The sequence below is a fragment of the Apostichopus japonicus genome, chromosome 1 (genome assembly GCF_037975245.1).
Source record: "Apostichopus japonicus isolate 1M-3 chromosome 1, ASM3797524v1, whole genome shotgun sequence".
NCBI classification, from domain to species: Eukaryota; Metazoa; Echinodermata; class Holothuroidea; order Aspidochirotida; family Stichopodidae; genus Apostichopus; species Apostichopus japonicus.
This window is the reverse complement of record NC_092561.1, coordinates 12025128-12039224: the sequence shown is the minus strand read 5'-3', so window position 1 is coordinate 12039224 and position 14097 is coordinate 12025128. Positions and strand designations below refer to the sequence as shown.

General features: G+C 41.8%; 1 long non-coding RNA gene across 1 annotated transcript in view; it reads right to left on the bottom strand.

Moving 5' to 3' along the window:
* LOC139967729 (uncharacterized) overlaps positions 1–9094 on the bottom strand; it is a 217907-nt gene extending 208813 nt beyond the window's left edge. The window contains exon 1 of the long non-coding RNA XR_011793103.1: positions 8503–9094. This is a non-coding gene — a long non-coding RNA (uncharacterized lncRNA). The remainder of the gene's footprint in view (positions 1–8502) is intronic.
* Positions 9095–14097: the final 5003 nt, after the last annotated feature.

Sequence of the window (14097 nt, the reverse complement as noted above, 5' to 3'; positions counted from 1 at the left end):
TAGTACCGTAACTCATACAAAGAATCTAAAAATAAAAAATTCCGCATGCGATTTGAGAATTGAGCACATTTCCTGCTAATATCATGGGATCCAAAGGTGTATCATTACAGGCGGTAGGGGGGGGGCGGACGCACACATCACTTCTTGAGATTGTTCCCACCTGCATGAAAACGTGTGCCACACAACAATACGCCCACCCCTCTAAACGCCTCCCCATGAGTTACGAAACCAGACCCATCGTATACAAAAGTCTACTTGGATTATTTGTCCCCTGATTTTATTCCGCAGATGCCCATGCATTTCCCCAAACTAAAGTTTTAAGCAATGAGATCTAAAACTTAAGGAGGTTTGGGAGCTGCATTGGGTCTGCGAAGTGTTATTTCCGGTGATCTGGGAGGTATATTTGCCAAAGATTTCTTGTACGCTACGCGCGAACCCATGGTCGCGCTCCGCTTGTATAGTGTCAGAGAACAGACGCCCCCACCATTATCCACAACTGATTGCGCCCATGCACCAATAAATTCACTGTGTCTGAATTTTCGAAACTTCCCTGACCAACATTCTAAACAATCTTCCATCTTCTTGGGCAATTTTGACCGGTCTGTTAGGGGTTGAAGGTTTTTCTGTATTGGCTGTCCATGGATAAAATTTTGTGCAACATTATGGGTATGTTTTGAAGTGAATTCATTTCACGAGAAGTGTGAATTTTCAAACGAATAATGGGAATAATAATGGGAGTAATAACCTTGAAAAGAGGGGCTGACGGGTATTGTGGGCCACGACGTAGAATCACCTGCAAAAGCAAGGATCCACAGGAGATGCGATGAGGTCGAACATGATGTGTGACTGGTGACAATCTTCAAAAATGTTATGGATGGAAATAAAAATTTGGAGAAAATACTTGATTAATTCAGCCAAAAGTGAACATCTAGTTGGTCATTTTCAAGACTAAGATGTGCCATTTCCAGTCATCTGGGGGTTGTCAAAACCAGAAATTTTGGGATACCCTGCGCGCCAACCAATGGTGGCGCTCCGCCTAGATAGTCATTCGCGTCCCCCGGGTTAGAAAATCCTGGATACGCCCATGTATATATATATATATATATATATATATATATATATATATATATATATATATATATCAGGGATGTAAGTGCAGCCAAAAAAAAAAACCGGAAAAATATTCGGAGACCCCGGGTGAATGCCGTCCCTAACACATCCTACTCCTAGCTCAGACTACTTACACACTATCGTTACTGTATGTTAGGCTAGCTTAGAAGTATTAGCGCTAACACATCCTACCCCTAGTTCTTACTACTTACACACTATCGTTATGTTAGGCTAGCTCAAAGTTACGAATACGTCGCGTTGTGTCTTTGATATTCGAACAATTTTGTGGAACTTTATTGGAATTAAAAGAAAACGGATTTCCGTAAAAATACGGAAGACTTATTGGAATTAAAAAAAAAAACGGATTTCCGTAAAAATCCGGAAGACTTACATCCCTGATATATATATTTAGCCCAAAACTCATTGGTGTGAAAGGATCAATATATCCTAACTAACCTTGTAGTTCCTAACTTTTACCCCTTTATTTGACTTGATGCTAAGTATTATCATTTTCTCCTTGATTCATCATTTATTGGAAGGTATGTAGTTTCACTTTGAACTTAATTAGTGTTTCTTTTACACCACAATGATCTTATTTTTTGCCCATGGAACAGCTTAAAAGCCTTTCAAGTATACACAGTTGAGCTACAGCAAATCAGGGATAAACAACACAAACCTGAAAAGTGTCATTCATTTAATTGTCGAATTAAGTAAGGAATAATTAAAACACTAATGTGTATGCTAGCACCATTATTCCTCACAAGGTATCTTCATCCCCACTGTTACCCCTAAGGTATCCTCACGCTCATTGCTGTTTCTCACAAGGTGTTCCCCATAAGGTATTAAGTTTGGGTAAGCAGCATGGATTTAAGAATGCTCCAGCTGTTTTCCAAAGGTACATAGTTTCTTCACTAGGGGAGTTGTCAGATGTAGGTACAGTGTATTTGGATGAGATTTTAGTGTTTGCACCCACTTTTGATTAACATGTAGAGAGAGAGAGAGTACATGTAGTTCTGAAAGGCTTGCGAGAGAAGGGTATAATCCTTAAACCAGCAAAGTGTAAGATGTTCCAAAGAGAGGTACGATATCTGGGTAGAATCATATTGGAGGTTTACAACTTATAGACCCAGAAGAAATAAGGGCAGTGGTCTCACTTAAAAGGAAACCACAGTCTACAGTTAGAGATTTGAGACAAATACTAGGCCTTGGTTGATATTATCTTAGCTATATCCCAAACTTCTCACAAATTGCAGGGTCCACTCTATCAGTTATTAAAGTGGCCATCAAGAAGGATGAGGGTAAACCCCCAGACAAAAACAGCAAAATTAAATAACATACCCCAACTTTCCTCAAAACAGACGGTTGTGTGGACCCAAAAACATCAACATACCCATGAAGACTTTGATTGACCACATAACATGTCACCCAGTTCTGACATAACCTGATTTCACTCAGCCGTATGTACTGCACACAGATTTATCTGAGAAAGGATTGGGTGGTGGGTGTACTATATCAATTACAGCCTGGGAGATTAAGAGTGATAGCCTTTGGGTCCCGAACCTTGACACTGGCAGAAAAGAACTACCATTTACATTTAGGTTATCTAGAGTTTTCAGCTCTTACATGGGCCATCACTGATTGCTTTCATGACTATCTGCTGTACCCACTTTACTGTTTATACTGACAGTAACCCTCTGACTTATATTTTGACAACTGCTAGACTCAACACCCCAGGACATGGGTGGGTTGCAGAACTAGCTGGATATCTGTTCAAGATACCGTCCTGGGAAGAAAAAACAGGATGCTGACACTTTATCTTGGATACCCACTACCAGGACACTTAGAGACTTACATGAGAGAGTACACACAAGCTGTACCATGTCAGGCTGTTTTAGCAATGACAGACTGTGGGCAGAGTCAAGCAGAGCTGCCTGTTTATGAATTTGGCAATTGCTAACCAGGAGACATTTTCTCCTTAACCATGACCTTACTTAGCCATAATTGACTTGGTTTTCCATGCAGATTGCATCATGATCAGGGCTGAGAATTGGAAAATTAGCTATTTGCCAAGGTACAAGCACTTACGGGTTATCAAGCATTCCAGCCTGACCACTCCATAGCATCCAGAGACAGGTAGAAAGGATGAACTGAACACTACTAAGCATGCTGCCAACCTTAGTGACAAGGAGAAGACGAACTGGAAGGATTCACTGGAAAAGTTCATCCATGCATATAATTGTACTATACATGAGTCATCTATATACTCTTCATATTTTCTGATATTTGGTAGGTGTCCTGAGCTACCATTGACGTTCTGTTTGACCTGGCTTCAAAAGGTATTCACTCATCAAGGGAGTCTTATCATAGTATGTTGATAGGTGGAAAGATGTACTGAAGGAAGCCTATCACATAGCCTGAAGGCACTTTTAGCAGAGCAGCAAAGCATTCCAGTTTTTGAAGTCTCACCAGAAACTGAAGAGGGTAGGAAGCGTGTGCTCCATAGGAATCTCTTGTTACAGCGCAATTAGCTCCCAATCACTCCAAAGCAAACTGAGACTACTAACATCAGCAGCCACTACATAATCCTAAAGCTCAGCAATTCATGGAGGAAGATCTTAGTGATCAAAGTGTCTCTGACAGTGATGAGGAATTGTATTGCAAGTAAAGGTGAGGACACACTTTAGACCATTCCAACCAAGGACATCCTGACCCCTTACAGCGGATGACATTGCCCTAGAACCGAATGACCATAATGACTCACATGGCAAAATTATCAGAAGATCTCATCGAGATTGCACGCCTAAGCGATATTTGACTTACGACAGACTGGAATCTTCGGCCCAAATTGAAACTGCTGTCACTGTTCAAAATCGAGAGTGTTATGTGTCAAAAATTGGTAATGCCCAACAACAGAAGTACAGGCATATGGGGGACCAAAGTAAATATCCAAAGTAGGGCTGTAACGGTTAAACAGTTATCCGACCGAACGGCCGGATAAACGTCCCCCGTACATCGTATAAGTTTAACCGGGTTTGTAATGCCAATTACGCAGTCGCCACGGCGCGTCTTCACATCACTTAATTCCCGAAATAGACCGCAACATTTCCTTGCCGAAAATCACGAAACAATGTCAAACTTTTTAAGATCGGCGGTAAGATTGAAGGGATTACCAAGTGGTTAGTGACCCGTGGAGCGCCTATTGTTACCCCGTTCAAAAACGTGGCGAGTCTACATCTAATCCTTTCAAATTTATATTGTATTTAAGTAGTAAACGTTTTCTTTCGTATGAAGTTGACTTCAGTTCAGTGTTCCCTCTAAGGTGCGGGATTCTCTTCAACTGACTCAGTAATCCCACAGAAAAAAACAATTGCATCTGAACAGAAATCTTCGCATCGTTTTTTTGCATTCGTGATAAGTTAATACTCAATGCACAACGTATTCACTTGATTGTATAGAGTAAAACACCCTGAAAATCAGTAGAGAAATTACCAATTGTGTACGAAAGGTAAACTGATACACCTTCAAATATTACGAAACATCGAGCAAAACACTTTCGAAAAATTCACGCGAACCTGGCATATCGTGCTAAATGCTACAATGTCATGTAAACAAGGCTCTAGTACACCCATTTATGAACAAAACGTAACGCCACATCTGGTGTTAAGCGGTATGAAAAAGTATTTTCTAGAATTTCCCAAAATACAGAGAAAATAATATCCTACCATAGTTAAGTGTATAGCAAATAGCCTAACCACCTCGTCGGTTACGGATCTCACGTAACGACAAAAACACAACTCATTGCATATTGCGAAGTTTACGTTTTCTACAAAAACATGGAAACAATATTAAGCATTTAGTTAATCATGCCAAGTGGCCTTAAACATGTGATTACAAGGTTTACTTTCGTTAAGATGGCCATACAGTAGCTACTGTAGAGGCCTTGATATCGTGCTATGCGTGTATGGTATGGACTGTGCCTCGTGTATATAGTTTTGTTCATGCGGAGGAGTCAGTTGGCTTTTACTTACCTAACTGTCACGGGGATATTTTTACCTACTTTTCTTGAACATCTAAGATAATAATTCGCATAACTTTACCGACCCTTTACTGACTGACCTAATTAATTCTAGACCATGAAACGTTCCTTGGCAACATGCCAAAAAATGTTAACAAACAGGTGTTAGACAGGGGATGAGCTCACAGTTGTTTGGCAAGGTACCTTGGAAAATGTAGCCTACCGTAGTATTTAGGTAGGGTTAAACACTGCAGTTGTAAATTGATGTACGTATAGTGCAAGCTATTCATTGTTAGGCAGTCTAGAAACGTGGCTTTGCCGAACGTTGTTTGTTTCATAATATCGCAAGTTTTGTAAGTTTTTAAAGATTGCAAGACAGATAAATCTCTTTTCATTTTATAACATAATATGGCTACTCTAACTTGTCATTTAAAAATTTTCATCAGTTTCATGACAATTTAAATTAAAAAAGTTGTCAGTATTTTGCATCCACAGCTGCGAATTTTTTATCGCCAGACATGCCAAATTTTCCGGAGGCGCTCACCCCTGGATCCCCACAAGGGGTTCCACCACTTGACCCCACCGGGGGCCAACCCAACGCCATTATGCTACGCGTGCTAACTGCGCGAACTCCGGCGGGAAATCGGCAGGGTGTTTGCGGGAAATTGATAAAGTTTTCCAACACTGCCCCCCTACCCTCTGCCTACCCCGCCACATTGTACACCCCTGTAGTAATCGCTTCCTAACAACCGACTTTCCTAACCTTGGCCTAGCTGGTGAAAGCCGTTTAGTCTAACACTACACATGATCGCGAACTTCAATACACAATGCCAATATTAAGTAGGCCTAGTAATATTAGGCTTAGAACTGCCATACAAATGCCAACGCTATTACAGTAGGGGCTACGCAATTGACGAATAAATATTTGCTTCTGTAACAGTTACCGATGAACTAAAAAGAGAAACAAAAATCTGATAAAAAAATTTCATGCAAACGTGCGATTCGTCTTTTTTAATATAACGATCGTCAAAACTAAGCAAATACAACCAAATCCTTGACATACACGTTACGAAAAAACGATACTTGCAGCGCTATTTTGAGAATTTACTTCCGCATCAAAAGTGGTGGCGCTCTTTCGGAATTATAATCTGAGCTATATATAACTCTGATTTTCGGCTCTTATTTTGAGGCAACAACACGGGTTACGTTTTAACGCTAACCGTTCGGTTAATAGAAACGGTTAACCGGTTAGTGAATTAACCGGAATGACACAGCCCTAATCCAAAGCACAGTCTGTGGTTCTCCCCCATGCTCCAGTCGGAGGACAAATTTACAATCTGTGGATACCTCATGTAATGCACAGTAGTAATAGAATATATTAGCTAAGCCAACCATATCATCAGCATGGTTACAGTTTTAATGTAGGAAGTCACCGTCAGTTGTGTACTAGAGGAGCCATTTGTTAAATCCTAATGATGTAAGCAAGCAAGCATCATTTTTGTTTCCAGGCTGTAAGTGTTTTGTAAGCATGGAACCCTATATCATGTTTAAAGGTTTCTCTATTGTATTGGATATGTTGGTTGAATTTGTAATTTTCAGAATCTATATGGACATGGTAGAAATTGTATTATTAGCGGTGCTCAACCCAATATCATTCTACTGCATATACTCTCCACTGATGTTACAAATGGATATAATGTTGCTATATATTGCATTCCTGTGATGTGGAAGGAGATCTCAAAGGTTCAAAAAAATTTGGAGTGAGAACAGCTAGAGTATTGAGTTACCCAACCCTAGTTAAATCCAGATATGTGCATGTTATTTGCAGAAAACATGTAAGGTTTTTCAATGTATGTGCACAGGACCTGTGATATGCATGTCACTCACATTTCTTTAGGCGCTATTGTTGGGGATGATCCCTCAAAAGGTGGTGAGGGTATATGGGCACAAGCCCTCCCCTGCCCTAAGAAGAAAACGTAAGAATCATCCAAACATGATGGTTGTTTAGTCACTTGGGACAAGAATAGACATTGAACCATGTTCTTAAAACTAATTATTATCCCCTTATTTCAACCAATTATACATGTTCATGTTTCACTGTTTTATTGGTCTGTGCTTCACAAGAAATAGGGAGTGCACATGCACTTTGGCTAGTAAACGTAGTTTATATATTATATTCAAGTTTCTTTCTATTACTGGTAGAGTAAAAAGAGTTTTTGACTGTAACAGGATCTCTGAAATAACATCTTTGACATAACTCTCTCTTTTCAGTGTCACCCCATGCCCCCTCGGCACCCGGTCAAATGGCGCTTCCCACTGTAACAATAACTTTGCTGAACCCTATAGGTAAACTTAGTTAGCACTAATGTGGGGAATTCCATGTAAGAATCTTTAAGAATATCTGTGTTAGCATTATACAACTATATGTGTATACCATGCTACGATAGTGTCAAACCTAGGCCCAAGTTAGAGAATGATATACTTGTTTTAGAGCCAGCCTACAGTACGTAGACCAGCAGATTGCGGTTAATAGGTTCAAGGCCTAACCTATACTATAGCCTTATTAATATTAATCTTCTTTAGCCTACATCGCACAGTCAACAGCATATTCTTTCAGCTAAGTATAGTAAAGCTAAAGGACAAAATAATTGTAACTGGTAAAGTTTGGCCTCATTACTAACATAGTTCCTCCTGAAATATGGCTCCCAGCTTAACCTACTTTATTTATATTGTAAGTGACATTAGTTGTGATTGGTTGTCCGATTGGTTGTCCAACCTACAGTACGGCCCGCGGGCCACAGTTCGGCCTTCCACAGGGTTGCGTCAGGCCTGCCAGAGATGCTCTACGGTGCAAAATTTTAGTGAGCAGATTTATTGATAACACTTTGAAGCTATATAATCAATCTTTCGAACCTTCTGGGTCCAAAAAACTGCATACAGGTCAGTTTGTGTGACACTCTCAGCGGAGGGGGAGAGGGCGACTGGACTTTATTCATCTGTTTTATCAGGAAGGAAAATAAATCAGTGCGCTCCGCACACAGTGCTCACATTTTGTTGCCTTGGGCTTCGGGCTAAAAAATCGAGCGTAGGGTTCATGCGGCCCCCTCCTTCATCATAATCATTCCATGTGGCCCTCCTCTGCAAAAGGTTGGACAACCCTGGTATATACGAACTGAAGTTTATACTTCAGTTACATAAGGGCCTAGGCCTATACCTCACAATTCGCAATGCTTGACTACGTTAAAACGTATAGTGCATAGGCTAGGCCTAACGTCATTACGTTATACCTTACAAGTTACAGCTGTTCCTATCGATCTTAATCCAGCAGTTCCCAATTTCACCGACAAAATCTCCCTTCTGTCACTTGAAAAGCTTACCCTTTGGAAACCATTTTCAGACATGCTGCTACACCCCTGGCAACGCGTCACGGAATGATCCCTAGTTTTGCAGCATTTCTTAAAAATATCAGCCAACTTCTCACTAGTACTAGTATTGTAGTAGTAGGCCTAAGTTGAGTCTCGTCTATCCGACGTGCTGAGTGATTAACCTCCGCCACGTATCACGATCTTGTGCAAGGTTTATTGCTTCCTCGAAATTATTTTTCCAAGCAAGGTAGTCACGGGCCTTCCTACTGGTTTAGCAGTATGTCTTGATGCTTCTCTTAAAGCAACCTTTGCTGGAGCGTCCTCCTGGAGACTTGCTACATGACCGAAAAATTTCAATCTTCTTTGTGCGACTTTGGTGACCAAGTTGACTAGTAGTAAGCCGACAAGATTTGTGTACAAAATCAATGTCGTCTGCTCATATCATTTACGATAATTAAAGGCCATCAGCTGAAAGTCGAATTTCGTTTTTTTTTTCGTTCCAGCAACTGCGGAACTAATATTTCTCTACAGCATTGAATACATGAATTTACGAGGATTAATGATTCAAAAGTTCTCCATGTGCTTTCCTGCAGTTTTTTCGCAATGTTGCTCGAAAGATCGAACTATATTTTTGATTGCGTATGTTAAGAAACCTGCCGGTTACGTTCAAAAGTCATGCGCCAGTGAGATATATGTATCATGTGATATGAATTGTCCAATGAGCGATGGGTTCTGAGTGCACTCTTTTTAGAAAACAACAAACATGGCGGCTCCCGCGGGAGGCGAGTATTTTTTTCCTAGAACGCTAGCGCAAACATAGCGCAAATATTGCGCAACAATTGCCGTATTATGAATTTGGCTCCGCCCACATTTATTATGTACCTCAACTCCAACAGAAGAGAATGTTCATACACTGGATACATACTTGTATTGCTCTTATTAAAGCCCGAGTAGCCGTTTGATATGTAGTCAGGTGCGTATCCAGGGTGGGGGCGTTGGGGGGGCGCGCCCCCCGGGTAAGAAAAAGAGGAGAGAAAAAAAAGAGAAGAAAAAAGAGGGGAAGAAAGGAAAAAGAGGGGAAAAAAGAGGAGGAGGAGAGGAAGGAAGGGAAAAGAAAAAGAAGAAGGAGAGAAAAAGGAGAAAAGGAGGGAGTAGAAGATAAACGCCAAGACACCGGGAAGAGAAAGAGGAACAGTGACATCATTACAGCGCTGAACCCTATTATATACACATGGCCGGGTAGCCAGTCAGGCGCGTATCCAGGATTTTCTAACCCGGGGGGCGCGAATTACTATCTAAGCGGAGCGCCACCATCGGTTGGCGCGCAGCGTACAAGAAAATTTCTGGTTTTGATACCCCCCAGATCACCGGAAACGGCACTTCTCGGGCTTGAAATGACCAACCAGATGTACACTTTTTCAAGGGCGGCGGAAGCACTTTTAATCTGGGGGGGGGGGGGGCACCGACATCAAAGGGCACTTTGCAGAAATTCGATTGGACTGATGCAGCCTTATATTTAGTACCCTTTATAACTCTTATTGTATTATCTTATTTGCGTATACACATCACTCCATCAACGCCCCCCCCCCCCCAAGGAAAAATGCATACTAGCACTGCAATATCCAATGTGCAAATTGGGAAACAAGGAACAAGTTTTCTTTTGAGACAAAATGAGGTGACATCATGCTAGTTGCTAATGTAGGAATCTTCTGAATTAGAGTTTATTTCTTGTTAATATCTTAACAATTGTTTTCCATTCGAAATAGCTTTGAGTTTGACCCACAGGCGTAGCCAGGATTTGCAAAGTTATATGCACGACTATCTGAGCGGAGCGCCACCATCGGTTGGCGCGGAGCGTACAAGAAAATTTTTGGTTTTACAAACCCCTCAGATGGCCGGAAACGGCCCTTCTCGAGTGTTCATTCTGGTTCCCTGGCCTCTTGCTAACTTGAGACACCTCAATTTTTATGTAGAAAAAGGGCACATTTTTAACCTGAGGAAAAGTGGGGGGGGGGCACGTGCCCCCTGTGCCCCCCGGTTCCGCCGCCCTTGCACTTTTTGCCTGAGAACCAAGTATTTCCTAATAGTTTTTTTTTCCATCCATAACCTTTTTGAAGATTGTCAACCCGGCACACGTCATGTTCGACCTGATCGCATCTCCCGTGGATCATTGCTTTTGTAGGTGATTCTACGTCGCGGCCCACAATACCCGTCAGCCCCACTTTTCAAGGTTTTAAGCCCCAAATTTGTTCAGAATTTGAAAATTCACATTTCTCGTGAATAAACTCACTTCAAAACATACCCATAATGTTGTACAAAATTTCATCTATGGACAACCAATATAGAAAAACTTCCTTCAACCCCTAACAGACCGGTCAAAATTGCACGAGTAGAGGGAAGTGTGATGCAGAATGTTGGTCAGAAATTTTTCGAAAATTCAGACACAGTTCATTTATTGGTGTACAAATATTAAACCTCTTATAACAGCTATTTTAAAACTTGGTTGAAGGAAATGAAAAAATAGCAGATATTTCCGAAACCGAACACTACACACATAGGCGTAGGAGGCGCGGCGGCAGTGGCAGAGCTAGGGGTATTGGTCAGGAGGGGCGAGAATGGTCTGTAGGGGCGCTTTCGACACTATCTAAGCGGAGCGCCACCACTGGTTGGCGCGTAGCGCACAGACAATTTTTGAGTAAAGATACTCCCTAGATCGCCGGAAATGACCCTTTCAGGGCCTGGCTAATTTGCAGATAAACGAAGAATAGAGTGTCATCGCCAAATTACACCAACAAAATGTGACAAATGTCAATACGTAGATGAGAGCGCAATAAAAAAGTCAATAATCTAGAATAAGTAAAAAGTGGTAAAGAGCTGAAAAAGGCGTCAGCAGTCCATTTGAGTCCGTCAGGGGGGGGGGGGGGGGCATCCGCCCCTGACCGTATGGACGCTCCGCCACTGCGCGGCGGGGGTGCAGCTCCTAATTCGCCATTACTAATGTAAAAGAAACTTTTGACATAATTGGACCTCCATGCTTTTTATACATCTACATGAGACATGTCGTTGTTTACATTAGCATCCCGCGGTATACTGCGCAATTTTAACGGACCATACGGTACATGATGGCATGCGATGTAATAACCGATGCTTGCTTATATGATATTGACATTGACACGTTTGGTTATTTTTTCAGGCAAGTCGGACAGTTTTGAGGATTTTCATCCTGGAACGCCATTTTCATGCTCACTGATATGATGTGATATCTGCTGTTTGCGTTACAAATTCGAACAGGCGCGTAGCGAGGAATTTGCCAAGGGAGGGGCGAAGCCTGTAGGCAAATTATCTAAGCGTAGCGCCACCATAGGTTGGCGCGAAGCGTACAAGAAAATTTTGGCCGAAAATGCCTCCCAGATCGCTGGAAATGGCACTACCCAGGACCATTTGTTAGCGCGAAGCGTACAAGCAAATTTTGGCCGAAAATGTCTCCCAGATCGCTGGAAATGACACTTCCCAGGCCTTGTAAGTTGCATCTAAGCACTTTCTATTTTGAAATTACTTAGCGATATCATTTAAAAAAATGCTGAATGGGGGGGGGGGGGCGGTCGCCCCCATCTCAAAATGCGTCATGTTCCCCGACGACACGGTCGAGTTCGAGACCAGCCACAGTTGGTTTCATAGCACAATTCTACACACGCGTTATGATAGACCATATATAGTATATATATAGATCATTAGTGAGAGAGGAAAATGGAAACGTCAAAAAAATGGAGTTGTCGGTGTAAGGGGTAGGGTGAGGCACACTTTTACGAAATCATTGATCCGTCACTGGCTACCCTTCAGCGCTGTAATGATGTCACTGTTCCTCTTTCTCTTCCCGGTGTCTTCGCGTTTTTCTTTTACTCCCTCCTTTTCTTCTTCTTCTCTCTTTCTTCTTTTTCTTTTCCCTTCCTTCCTTCCTCTCCTCCTCCTCTTTTTCCCCTCTTTTTTCCTTTTTTCTTCTCTTTTTTTTCTCTCCTCTTTTTCTTACCCGGGGGGCGCGCGCCCCCAACGCCCCCCCCCCTGGATACGAACCTGCCAGTGACGGATCGAGGATTTCGGAAGGGGCGTGCGCCTCACCCTACCCCTTACACCGACAACTCCATTTTTGACGTTCCATTTTTCCTCTCTCACTAATATATCTATATATATATATACTATATATGGTCTATCATAACGCGTGTGTGTGTATGGACGCGTTAAATAATTGTGCTATGAAACCAACTGTGGCTGGTCTTGAACTCGACCGAGTCGTCGGGGAACATGACGCATTTCGGGAATGGGGCGACCGCCGCCCCCCCCCCCCCCGAGCATATTTTTTTTATGATATCGCTAGTAAATTCGAAATAGAAAATGCTTAGATGCAATTTACAAGGTATGGGAAGTGTCATTTCCAGCGATCTGAGAGGCATTTTCGGCCAAAATTTTCTTGTACTCTTCGCGCCAACTCGTGGTGGCGCTACGCTTAGATAGTTTGCCTACAGGCTTCGCCCCTCCCTTGGCAAATTATTCTCTACGCGCCTGTTCGAATTTGTAAAGCAAACAGCAGATATCACATCATATCAGTGAGCATGAAAATGGCGTTCCAGGATGAACAGCCTCAAAACTGTCTATGTGTGTAGTCAAAGGCGAAGGAGCCCAATTTGATTTGGGGAGCTGTAACGACTTGCCCGAAAATATTACCAACATTTTCGCGCGCTCCGCGCGCGTTCGACATGTTAATGTCAATATCATATAAGCAAGCATCGCTTATTACATCGCATGCTATCATGTACCGTACGGTCACTGAAAGTTGCGCAGTATACCGCGGGATGCTCATATAAACAACGAATTGTCCTATGTAGATGGAGAAAAAGCATGGTCCAATTATGCCAAAACTCTCTTTTACATTAGTAATGGTGAATTAGTCGGCCAAGCTTAGAACTTTATTTTAATTACCAAGGAGATAATTTTTAAACTATTCATTTCCTTTAAGCTACATCATTGCAATGTATTTTTCTTTCAGTATAGGTGCCCGAAAAATTCTCAGCATATTGCCCGAATTTTCAGAAAGAAATATTTCGTTAGGCCCCCCCCCCCGCCTCCTTGACCTATGTGTGTAGTGTTCGGTTTCTGGTATCTGGTATTTTTTTCATTTCCTTCAACGAAGTTATATAATAGCCGTTACAGGAGGTTTCAATATTTGTACACCAATAAATTAACTGTGTCTGAATTTTCGAAAATTTCCTGACCAACTTTCTTCATCATACTTCCCTCTACTCGTGCAATTTTGACCGGTTTGTTAGGGGTTCAAGGAGGTTTTTCTATATTGGTTGTCCATAGATGAAATTTTTTGCAACATTATGGGTACGTTTTGAAGTGAGAAATGTGAATTTTCAAATTCTGAACAAAAAATGGGCTTAAAACCTTCAAAAGTAGGGCTGTCGGGTATTTTGGGCCGCGACGTAGAATCACCTACAAAAAGCAATGATCCACAGGAGATGCGATGAGGTCGAATATGATGTGTGACTGGTGACAATCTTCAAAAAGGTTATGGATGGGGAAAAAAAAACTATTGGGAAATACTTGGTT